The following is a 12500-nucleotide window of genomic DNA, read 5'->3' on the forward strand; positions in this document are numbered from 1 at the left end:
CAGAGATACACACACCTCTCAATGTATATACACTAAGATACACACCTGCCAGTATATTTTACAGAGATACACACACCTCTCAATGTATATACATTGAGATACATACCTGCCAGTATATTTTACAGATACACACACCTCTCACTGTACATACACTAAGATACACACCTGCCAGTATATTTTACAGAGATACACACACCTCTCAATATATATACACTGAGATACACACCTGCCAGTATATTTTACAGAGATACACACACCTCTCAATATATATACACTGAGATACACACCTGCCAGTACATTTTACAGAGATACACACACCTCTCAATATATATACACTGAGATACACACCTGCCAGTACATTTTACAGAGATACACACACCTCTCAATATATATACAGAGAGACATACACACCTGTGAGTGTAAATACACCAGAATACTTCAGGTGTGAGTCTGCTATTAGTATTCAGGTCACTGTGTCGACAAAATATTTCCCAGGTGACGCTTTGTACTGTATTTGTTTTTTGTTCGCTGCCTAAAAATATTTTTCAAGAAGAGCAAAAAATTGTGAATATATTTTTTTTATATTTTGTGTTCTATTTAATTGATCAATATAATGTTAGTGTGTGTAATTTATTTTGGCACCGTCAATAATATATATATATATATATATATATATATATATATATATATATATATATATATATATATATATATATATATATATATATATATATATATATATACATGTATATATATATATATATATATATATATATATATATATATATATATATATATATATATATATATATATATATATAAACACACCAGTCGTCTCCCACCGAAATAGGGTGACAAAAAAGACGAAGCGTATTTACCATTATTCATTCAATCACTGTTTTGCCAGAAGTGTACTGACATCATAGCTCAGATGACCCCCTGAACTGTAACATCCTCAGGCAGCCTTCAGAGTGCAGACACTGTACTTCCCACCTCAACAACCGCTCCTCAACCCTCTCAATAATACTTCTGGTAACTCCACACAGTCATCTACTCGCCAGGCTCCGAATACTCTACATAATATTTAAACCACACATTGCCCTCAAACATGACGTCTTCACTGCCTCCAACCTCCTCTTCACACCCAGATAGCAGTGTTGGTGCCACTGTACTCTGGTACGTTGCCCCTTTGCTTCCATAAATAACGTTCCTTGTCTCCGCATATGCCTCAATACACCTTTCACCTTTTTCCCCTCCGTCAATTCAGTGGTTCACCTCGTCTTTCAAAGACCAATCTGCTTACACGTCCACTTCTTATACCCGTGTAATACCTGCGACCTATTTACAGAGCTTTTCTACCCTTGCAGCTCTTCTCGAGGTCAGACTTTTCTGCAGATAGCTTGTTCAAACAGAGGTGTCCAGGAGTTGGATTACATGAGCACTCAGCTTACACACTGAGGTCCGTGATTCGATCCCCAATAAGAGTGGAAACATTAGGACGTGTTTCCGTAAGACACCTGCTGTCCTTGTTCACCTAGCAGTTAATTAGGTACCTAGATGTTAGTCGACTGGTGTTGGTCGGATCCTAGGGACAAAATTTACCTAATTTATCCGAAATGCTCTGCTGTTGACTGCCCTCTGGCCTTTCCCCCAATCTGTTATCCAATCTTTCCCTCCCTAATCTTCCCGTAATCACCTTTCTTTTCCGTATTCACTTTAATTTGCCTTTTTAAACACACTTTCCAGTGACTTACGAAGTGCAATATAAAGTAGAAAATAATTTAAGTAAATTCTTAAACTAAAATCGTAGTCGAGAGGCTAATTAAAATTTCACGCACATTACGTTTATTTTACGTAAACTATACGTCACTCTTTTTGAAAAAAAAAAAAATAGAGAGAGAGCCAATTTCGCATATTATTTTCGAATACATATTTTTTTTTTTGTTTTTTGAATAAGTTAAAAAAAATCTGCCAGAGACCACAAAATGTTATTTTTATTTTCTGTTTTTTTCTAGACTATTGTTAACAGACTATTATTATTATTATTAACACATCGGCCGCTTCCCACCAAGGCGGCGTGACCCGAAAAAGAAGAAAAACTGTCTTGCCAGAAATGTGCCGACACTACAGTTTTTAAACTGCAACATTAACACCCGTCCTTCAGAGTGCAGACACTGTACTTCCCATCTCCAGGACTCTAAGTCCGGTTTGCCGGTGTCCCTAAATCCCTTCATAAATGTTACTTTGCTCACACTCCAACAGCACGTCAAGTCCTAAAAACCATTTGTATCCATTCATTTCTATATAACACGCTCACGCACGCTTGCTGGAAGTCCAAGCCTCTCGCACGCAGAACCTCCTTTACCTTTCTCCCTCCAACCTTTCCTAGGCCGACCCCTACCCCGCCTTCTTTCCACTACAGATTTAAAAGCCCTTCAAATCATTCTAGTTTGTTCCATCCTCTCTAAATGTCCAAACCTCCTCAGCCCTCAGGATAATACTTTTAGAAACCCCGCACCGTAATTAAACGTCTGAACAAAGTCTAAAGTATATATCGTCTTTAATCAGACTTGTAGGTAGGGTAATGTTTGCCAAGAAAGAGGACAAGCATTTCCAGACCAGAGTCTCAATCATATGACCCGCCGTAGGAGCTTTTGGTCATCTGATCGAGGCCTTCCACCGGCTTACAACTCCAACCCTTTAAAAATTAATTAAATATATCATACGTAAACAAAAAGAGAAGCAAAACCTTCCTCAAAAAAGAACAAGAAGTCAAAATACCGTGACTGGAACAATACACAAATAACCCAGAGAGGAAAGCTTAAAACGACTTTTGGGTCCGACTCGGACCATTAACAATGTCACACTAACACAAGAGAGCGAGGGAACCAGTATATATAGGCGAGAGAGGGACAGGGAAGGGACCAAGAGAGGAAGAAGAAGTAGAAGAGAAGTAGAAAAGAATTAGACTTACGAACGGTCTGAAGTGAATATTTTCTTTAAATACTTTAATCAGACTTATGAATAAAATCTAAAGCAAATGAAATCTAAGTCAGTTTTATTAATAAAGTCTTATTTTAATACTTCCGTAAATAAGACTTATTAATGAAGTCTAAAGTTTATTTTTCCCTAACTACGACATGAATAAAGTCTAATGTTAATATTTCCCTAAATAAGACTTATTAATAACGTCTATAGTTAATATTTCCCTAAAATCATATTTATTAATAAAGCCTAAAGTCAATATTTTTCTTAAATCACGTGAATCTGACTTCACTACAAGTCTAAATCAATAAGAGTGGACGTAACCTCAGCCAGAATGAGAAATAATGGTTCATATTCATATTCAGAGAGCTTCCTAATTTCTCATTTGCATTCTCATCACTGCAGACCAGTTACAGTTGTGAGATTATGTAGATGTATGTAAGTAGGTGTGAGATGTGTAAAAGTAGGTGTGAGAAGTGTGTAAGTAGGAGAGAGATGTGTATAAGTAGGTGTGAGATGTGTTTAAGTAGGTGTGAGAGGAATGTAAGTAGGTGTGAGAGGCATGAAAGGTGTGAGAGACATGTAAGTAGGTGTGAGAGGCATGTAAGGTGTGAGAGGCATGTAAGTAGGTGTGAGAGGCATGTAAGGTGTGAGAGGCATGTAAGTAGGTGTGAGAGGCATGTAAGGTGTGAGTGGAATGTAAGTAGGTGTGAGAGGCATGTAAGGTGTGAGTGGCGTGTAAGTAGGCGTGAGAGGCGTGTAAGGTGTGAGAGACATGTAAGCAGGTGTTGGAGTAGGTACTCGTCATGGTGTAGATACGTATCAAATGATATTTATAACTGTGGGATCTGTTGCTTCATTAGTTAGCTAGGTAATTAATTAGTTCGTTCATAAGTTAGTTAGATGGTTAGCTGGCTCATTAGTAGTTTAATAATAATAATAATAATAATAATAATAATAATAATAATAATAATAATAATAATAATAATAATAATAATAATAATTAATAATAATAATAATAATAATAATAATAATAATAATAATTAATAATAATAATAATAATAATAATAATAATAATAATAATAATAATAATAATTAATAATAATAATAATAATAATAATAATAATAATAATAATAATAATAATAATAATAATAATTAATAATAATAATAATAATAATAATAATAATAATAATAATAATAATAACTGACTTAATTAAACATACACAAAATACAAAATACAATAATCATACACAAAAAAACAACAACATCAATCATTCACAAAATACAATATATAATTTGCTCTCAAAAATTACAGGTGTTTAAATAAAAAATAATGAATTGGGGGGAGGAGAAATAAATGAGAGGAATAAAAATTTGCATTTTAATTAAGCCTCAAAAATTTCAATAGCGGTAATATGTTGGGATATTACATTTAAAAGTAATATTTTGAATTACTTTCTTTAGGTATTTCCTTTTCTTTTATTTATAATTTGCTTAATTTTTATTATTTTTATTTTTTTCTCTGTATAATATATTTTTAAGTCACCACTCGGTCATAAATGTCTTGAGGCATTTGTGGCCGAGTGGTGGAGAGCGTCACTTGTGGCCGAGTGGTGGAGAGCGTCACTTGGGGAACCTTGCCGGTCTCCCTGTAAGATAAGATAAGATTTCGTTCGGATTTTTAACCCCGGAGGGTTAGCCACCCAGGATAACCCAAGAAAGTCAGTGCGTCATCGAGGACTGTCTAACTTATTTCCATTGGGGTCCTCAATCTTGTCCCCCAGGATGCGACCCACACCAGTCGACTAACGCCCAGGTACCTATTTACTGCTATGTGAACAGGACAACAGGTGTAAGGAAACGTGTCCACCCGCCGGGAATCCAACCCGGGCCCTCCGTGTGTGAAGCGGGAGCTTTAGCCACCAGGCCACCGGGCCACCATGTAGTGGGTATATATATATATATATATATATATATATATATATATATATATATATATATATATATATATATATATATATATATATATATATATATATATATATATATATATATATATATATATATATATATATATATATATGCAAAACAACCACTCTGAAAGAATAGAGAAATTCCAAGCGCTTTCGTGACTACTCACATTATCCAGGAACTATGAAAGTAAAGCATCCAAGGAAGCTATATAAGGGGTCTGGTCGGCACCTCACTATCAGATCCCACAACGGTTTAAACACGTGACGCGCGGCGAGCCAACTTGGAAAGGTCCTTGGCACAACTCACCCCACAAACTATTCTACCCAAGAAATAAGAAATTTTAAAGATTATTTGTCCAGTGTATTATTAAATTCTTCCCAAATTCTATTAATTATAAATGGATCTAATTTATATAAACCAAAGGAAATATTCATATTATTGTCAAAACTGCTTTTTATGAAACAAGATTCAATTATATTCCTGTCGACCATGGACTTGCTTGATACTACTTTCTCAACTTTTTGAAAATCAATTGGATGGTTAAAATCTCTTACATGAATAAATAGAGCATTGGAATCTTGTCCAGTTCTAATGCTATATTTATGTTGTTTTAATCTTAGTTCGAGATTTTTACCAGTTTGACCGTAATAAACTTTATCGCAAATTTTACAAGGAATCTTATAGACACATCCATCAGCATTTTGGGGGGAATTCTTTATCAAAAGTTTTTTTACTGTATCGAGATTTTTTAATACAACTTTAATATTAAAAGTCTTAAGAAGAGAAGGCATATCAACCAAGTTTTCATGGTAAGGGAGAACCAACATATTTTTATTTGAATAAGGCTGGTTGTCCCTTTTTGGATTGTAAAAAGTATTTCTGGCAACTTTAAAAGAATTATCAATTACATTTCTTGGGTATTTTAAATCATTACCTATTTCAAAGATTCTTTAAGTCTTATGATACACTTAATAACAATAAAAATTTGCGCCTTACTAAAGCAGACAAAATAAATGCAATAGTAATTATGAAAGAAAATGATTACCAAGAAAAAATGAATAATCTCTTAGATGATACTGAAACCTATTCTAAACTTAGGAAAAATCCCCTAGAAACCGTTAACAGCAATTTCAATAAAACAATAAAACTTCTACTGAAAGGCAAAGATGAATTAGTCAAACAATTTACTTCCACTAATCCATCTTTGCCTTACATGTATGGACTAATAAAAACACACAAACCAGGGAATCCAGTCAGACCAATTATTAGCTCCATAGGGTCAGTTTCATATAAATTATCCAAATGGCTTGTTGATATTTTGAGCCCTATTGTTGGCAAAATTTCTAACTTTAATGTTAAAAACAACATAGACTTGGTTGATAAATTAAGCTCCTTGACTGACCTAAATGATTTTAACATGGTTAGTTTTGATGTTACTTCCTTGTTTACGAAAGTTCCTGTTGATGATTTATTAAGTTTCTTATCTGAAGAACTCGTTAACTATGATTTACCATTGCCAGTTCCTACTATCATTAAACTTATTAAACTTTGCATTGTTGATGCAAAATTTGTATTTAATGATAAATTTTACACTCAGAAGTTTGGTATGGCAATGGGAAATCCTCTTTCACCTGTTCTTAGTAACCTATACATGGAATTTTTTGAAACAAGGTTACTTAACACAATCCTCCCTAATAGAGCTAAATGGTTCAGATATGTTGATGATATTTTGTGTCTTATGCCCAAAAATGTAGATATACACCATTTCCTTGGAAAATTAAATAGCTTAGCCCATTCAATAAACTTTACTGTTGAGTTTGAAGAAAATAACTCATTGCCTTTTCTAGATGTTTTAATTATTAAGGGTAATAATGAATTCAAATTTAAAATTTACAGAAAACCTACTAATAACTGTTCCTATGTCCACTATTATTCCTCGCATCAAGATAGTCAAACTGTCTGTTTTCTCATCAATGTTTCTGAGAGCTTTACGAATTTGTAGTCCTGAGTTCATAGATGAGGAAATATCCAAAATTTATGAAATAGGTAATGATTTAAAATACCCAAGAAATGTAATTGATAAATCTTTTAAAGTTGCCAGAAATACTTTTTACAATCCAAAAAGGGACAACCAGCCTTATTCAAATAAAAATATGTTGGTTCTCCCTTACCATGAAAACTTGGTTGATATGCCTTCTCTTCTTAAGACTTTTAATATTAAAGTTGTATTAAAAAATCTCGATACAGTAAAAAAACTTTTGATAAAGAATTCCCCCCAAAATGCTGATGGATGTGTCTATAAGATTCCTTGTAAAATTTGCGATAAAGTTTATTACGGTCAAACTGGTAAAAATCTCGAACTAAGATTAAAACAACATAAATATAGCATTAGAACTGGACAAGATTCCAATGCTCTATTTATTCATGTAAGAGATTTTAACCATCCAATTGATTTTCAAAAAGTTGAGAAAGTAGTATCAAGCAAGTCCATGGTCGACAGGAATATAATTGAATCTTGTTTCATAAAAAGCAGTTTTGACAATAATATGAATATTTCCTTTGGTTTATATAAATTAGATCCATTTATAATTAATAGAATTTGGGAAGAATTTAATAATACACTGGACAAATAATCTTTAAAATTTCTTATTTCTTGGGTAGAATAGTTTGTGGGGTGAGTTGTGCCAAGGACCTTTCCAAGTTGGCTCGCCGCGCGTCACGTGTTTAAACCGTTGTGGGATCTGATAGTGAGGTGCCGACCAGACCCCTTATATAGCTTCCTTGGATGCTTTACTTTCATAGTTCCTTGATAATGTGAGTAGTCACGAAAGCGCTTGGAATTTCTCTATTCTTTCAGAGTGGTTGTTTTGCATATTCTGAAATCACCTGTTTACTGTGATCTTATTGCATATATATATATATACACAGAGGGGTATATACACTGAGAGTATATAACCTGAGTTTAAGGTAATCTATGCTTCACTTTGTATTTGTTCCGAAGAGTATATCTGTCATGAGGTGTATGTACTGAAAGCAGCAGTACATATACACCGAGAGGCGTATGTCTCTTTATATATATATACACTGAGCTTACTTTAATCACTAAGATATTAAATTATTTTTGGCTGGTGGTGAACAGGTGACATGCAACCTTAAATGACCGTCGTGTAGTAGATATGCTTCAAACTTATCAGACCGAATTCAAAAATGCCTCGTGAGAATGATGACTAAGTAGCAGTCGCAGCTAAGAATGTTGGGAATGACAGTGGTGTCCTGTGTCTTAATCAAGAGAGAAGAACGATGCCTCTTCCCACAGGTGACTCTTTTAAAGAGATAATTGTGTGAGATGGAGGCTCTATTCTCCGTCTGGAGAAGGGGGGTTGAGTCACATACTCTCTCTGAGTAGTGATGGCAGTAACTCAAGAGGGAAATGCTAGCAGGGAAGAAAGGGTCATAATTACGGTAATTTTATGCAGTTCCGTATTGCCATGCCAATACTCGGAGGAGATCGTGACACTTATGGTGCAAGAGTAAGAGAAAGACTGAAAAAGCGAGAGAAGTAAGTTCAACAGTTATGGAACAAATGTTGTACTTAATACAGTGTGTGTGGGGGTGGGGGGGGGGAGTTACATTCGTAGCAGAGAGAGAGAGAAGACGAGGGAGACCTAGAGAGAGTAAGAGTAAGTTGCTTCTAGCGAGGTCAGCCTGGAGATATATATTTATAATACGACTATTCTTTTTCATTCTCTGCAGCATTTTCTTTATGATATTCCTCTCTCAGAAACATTTCCTATTCAAGTTTTTTCTAATATTTTTCACTTAGAATATAATTTAGAATAATTATCACAGAATATTTATAATTTAAAATGCTTCTTCAGAGTGCATAAAGACTGATTATTTTCTTGTATTTATATCTTGCAATATATATATATATATATATATATATATATATATATATATATATATATATATATATATATATATATATATATATATATATATATATATATATATATATATATATATATATATATATATATATATATGTGTGTGTGTGTGTGTGTGTGTGTGTGTATAGCATATGGTGTCTATTTCCAAAATACGTCTTTAGTGCACGTATATAAGGCTCATCTTGGTAATGCTCGTAAGTTCATATCATCCTAACAGATATCGACAGGAAATCGATATATTTCCTGATATATTTCCTCGTTGCTTTATCAGTGGGGAGATATAACGCTTCAGTGGAACCCAGAGGCGACACCTTATTTTGTGAGAGAGAGAGAGAGAGAGAGAGAGAGAGAGAGAGAGAGAGAGAGAGAGAGAGAGAGAGAGAGAGAGAGAGAGAGAGAGAGTCCTTCGCATCCATGGATTGATGCGAAGGACTGTTTGTTGCTGATTGATGCTGCTATTAATCCATACAGATACTGATGACAGGAAAGCCTATAGAGCTTATAAAACACATCAAAAGCTCTCATGCTATCTTTCTCTCTCATTTGATGAAGCTCTACAAAGAGCAAAAAGTGACTTGACACAGCCAAACCTACCTTAATAAATCTGCACAGAGCGAAACGTGTGTGGCATGCAAAGAGTACGTAACCTTTATTCGGCGCACGTACACACCCTCATTGATAGGCTATCTCCCCCAACGAACGAACCAGGTACTAAGGGTTGATGATGGGGCCCAGTCGTTCAATCAGTACCCAGGTTCCAGCCAATGAGAAGATGGTTTTGGCAATCGCAGAGGTGATGTGGGTACCACTCACCTGTCTGCCCTTGTTATTCCCATTCTAGAGCTGGTTGAAGCACGGTCTGCTCTCTAGTGGCTTCTATTCTGCCTTGCTTACCGTGGAGTGCACTAATACCTATCACTGTACATAGTGTATATAGTGTACATACTTCTGTTCTAAACTGATGAAGGATAATACAAGTCAATTTTTTTCTGCTGTGTTTATTTTCCTCCCTTTACACCCAGGATAACAGGCCTTTGGGACTCCTGGGTTGTAATAACGTGACTTGATAAAATCTCTAGACAGAGGAGGACGTGATTTAATAAAGCTCTACACAGAGTGAAGCGATTTATTACAGCTCTACACAGAGTGAAACGACTTAATATAGATGTACACAGAGTAAAATGACTTGATAAAGCTCTACACAGAATTAAATGACTTGATAAAGCTCCGCACAGAGTGAAATGACTTGATAAAGCTCCATACAGAGTGAAACGACTGGATAAAGCTTTACACAGAATGAAACGACTTGATAAAGCTCTACACAGAGTGAAACGACTGGATAAAGCTCTACACAGAGCGATACGTTGTCATAAAGAAGGCTAACTCTGCGTCTGTATCTCTTCTTAAATTCCATTATAAATTCTTTAAAAATATTATAAACACTGACGAATATTACAGTTACTTGTAAAGATGAATATTACAGTTGTAATGACGGATATTACAGCTGTAAAGATGAATATTACAGTTGTAATGACGGATATTACAGCTGTAAAGATGAATATTACAGTTGTAATGACGGATATTACAGCTGTAAAGATGAATATTACAGTTGTATTGACGGATATTACAGCTGTAAAGATGAATATTACAGTTGTATTGACAAATATTAATTGTACTGATATATATTACAGTTATATTGACGAAGTTACATTTGTATTGACGAATATTTCTACTGTATTGACGAATATTTCGTTCAGAGAAGACTAACTGCCATGAATAAAATACGTTCCGAACAAGGGAAATTGGAGGTTTCAATGTATCTGCTAATTATGGTAATGTATAAAGCTTAATGACTGCAATATTTCATGAGGGCAACTCCCAGCTTGTGAAACGCGTGATTTAGATAGCCTAATACATATTAAAGTGGGAACTGCTGCTCATTTAATGTCGTTTGCAATTGATTAAATACAAAAAAAAATTTTGTTTTCATTCATATTTTTGAATTAAAAATATGTAAAACGCTAAGTAGGAATGTATATGTATAACTTACGCTTGTTTTGTCTGTAAAGTGAATGTTTTGATGTCTAACTTGGGCATATCGTTTTACGAATTAAAGTTGTTGTTTTTTGAGGGGGAGGGGGAAGGAATATGTTATCTTGTACGAGTAAGTTGTTAAGTTCTTCTAAAGTTGTGTGAGGATTACGTACAAGTTTTCCTGTTAGTTTAAAAGGGCTTAGTGTTGTTCGTAGCTCCTTGGTTTCAAGACTAGGAGCTAGGTTCACAGCCTAAGGTACTTGGATTTGATTCCCAGGCAGTGTGAGAAGTATGGAGAGGTTTCCTGAAAAAAATTCACAATATTCCCACGAATGATTTTTAGAAGCTTTATTTATAAACAAATGCCATGTATCATTAGTGAAAGTATCCAGTTACAGTACCTTTGGTTCAGGTCACAGCCCAGAGATCTTAAATCTGGCAGCGGTGCAATAGCTAAAAAAGTACATGCAAGTAGCGCTAACATCACACTTCAAAAAACTTTGAAAATGTTATGAGACGCAAAATTATTGACTTAGTGGAGAAACTAGCTACACAACCCACGTATATGACTTTAGAACAGTAAGAGTCTCCTTCACAACTGCTAGATCAAAATTATGTTAGCTTCTAAAAGAAATAATGCATAGACATTGGACAAATACAATCATGAAGTAATTGCTCATGAGGTCACTGCCTATAAGAGGAAAAGTAGGAAAATGAATTTCCAAATTTCTAACAAACGGTTTAGAAAGATTGGTAGTAATAATACCTTGTAGTCTCAGTGAAGTCAGTGGTTCAGTACAATAAGGCAGAGACCTAGCACCATTACCCTTTCTCATCCTCACAGCACACATAGACATGAACAATATCCACAGCTTCGCATTATCTTTGAAAGACGGTACCGAGGGATGATACATAAGAACATAAGAATGGAGGAACACTGCAGCAGGCTTATTGGCCCATACAGGCAGGTCCTCAAAATCAACCATTACCACCAACCCACCCAATACAAGACACAGAAAATCTACGAACATATATCAACAAAGTTTTCCAATTTTCACGTGAGAATATAGCATGATATTCAATAGTGACAAATTTCAGCTTCTCAGGTATAAGAGGAATGAAGAGTTCAGAACGAGCACAGCATACAGACCGCAGGTAAACAATATGATAGAACGTTAGTAACACATAAACAACTTGGGAATAATTATGTCATAGGATCTCTCCTTTGTAAAACACAATACAGAGAAGACCAGAACATGACATTACGAGAACTTTCAAAACAATGCAGATGAAGTTACTGTTCAATCACTTGTGTTCTTACTACCTAAATATTGTTGTGTATTCACAACATCTTTCAAGACACAAGAGAGTGGAGCTGGAAAATGTACAGAGGTCATATACTGGCCACATAGTACAACACAGAAACTATTACAAACATCTCGCAACACTTACATTAATCTCTCCGAAGCTGAGAAGAAATATTTGATAATATATCCATGGAGGATACTTGAGGGAATGGTCCCTAAACTGTGCTCTGTGATAACAACTTACTGCAG

At 34.8% G+C, this 12500-nt stretch overlaps 1 long non-coding RNA gene across 2 annotated transcripts in view; it reads right to left on the reverse strand.

The window, feature by feature from the left end:
- Positions 1-12500, reverse strand: part of LOC128704912 (uncharacterized) — a 71398-nt gene that overhangs the window by 30346 nt on the left and 28552 nt on the right. Inside the window, exon 3 of one of the 2 annotated variants that reach the window (XR_011394574.1) lies at positions 4354-4635. The exons of the other annotated variant lie outside the window; for it this stretch is intronic. This is a non-coding gene — a long non-coding RNA (uncharacterized lncRNA). Of the gene's footprint in view, positions 1-4353; positions 4636-12500 lie in introns of those variants that run through there. 2 annotated transcript variants of the gene reach the window in all.

The sequence above is a fragment of the Cherax quadricarinatus genome, chromosome 91 (assembly GCF_038502225.1).
Source record: "Cherax quadricarinatus isolate ZL_2023a chromosome 91, ASM3850222v1, whole genome shotgun sequence".
Lineage (NCBI taxonomy): Eukaryota > Metazoa > Arthropoda > Malacostraca > Decapoda > Parastacidae > Cherax > Cherax quadricarinatus.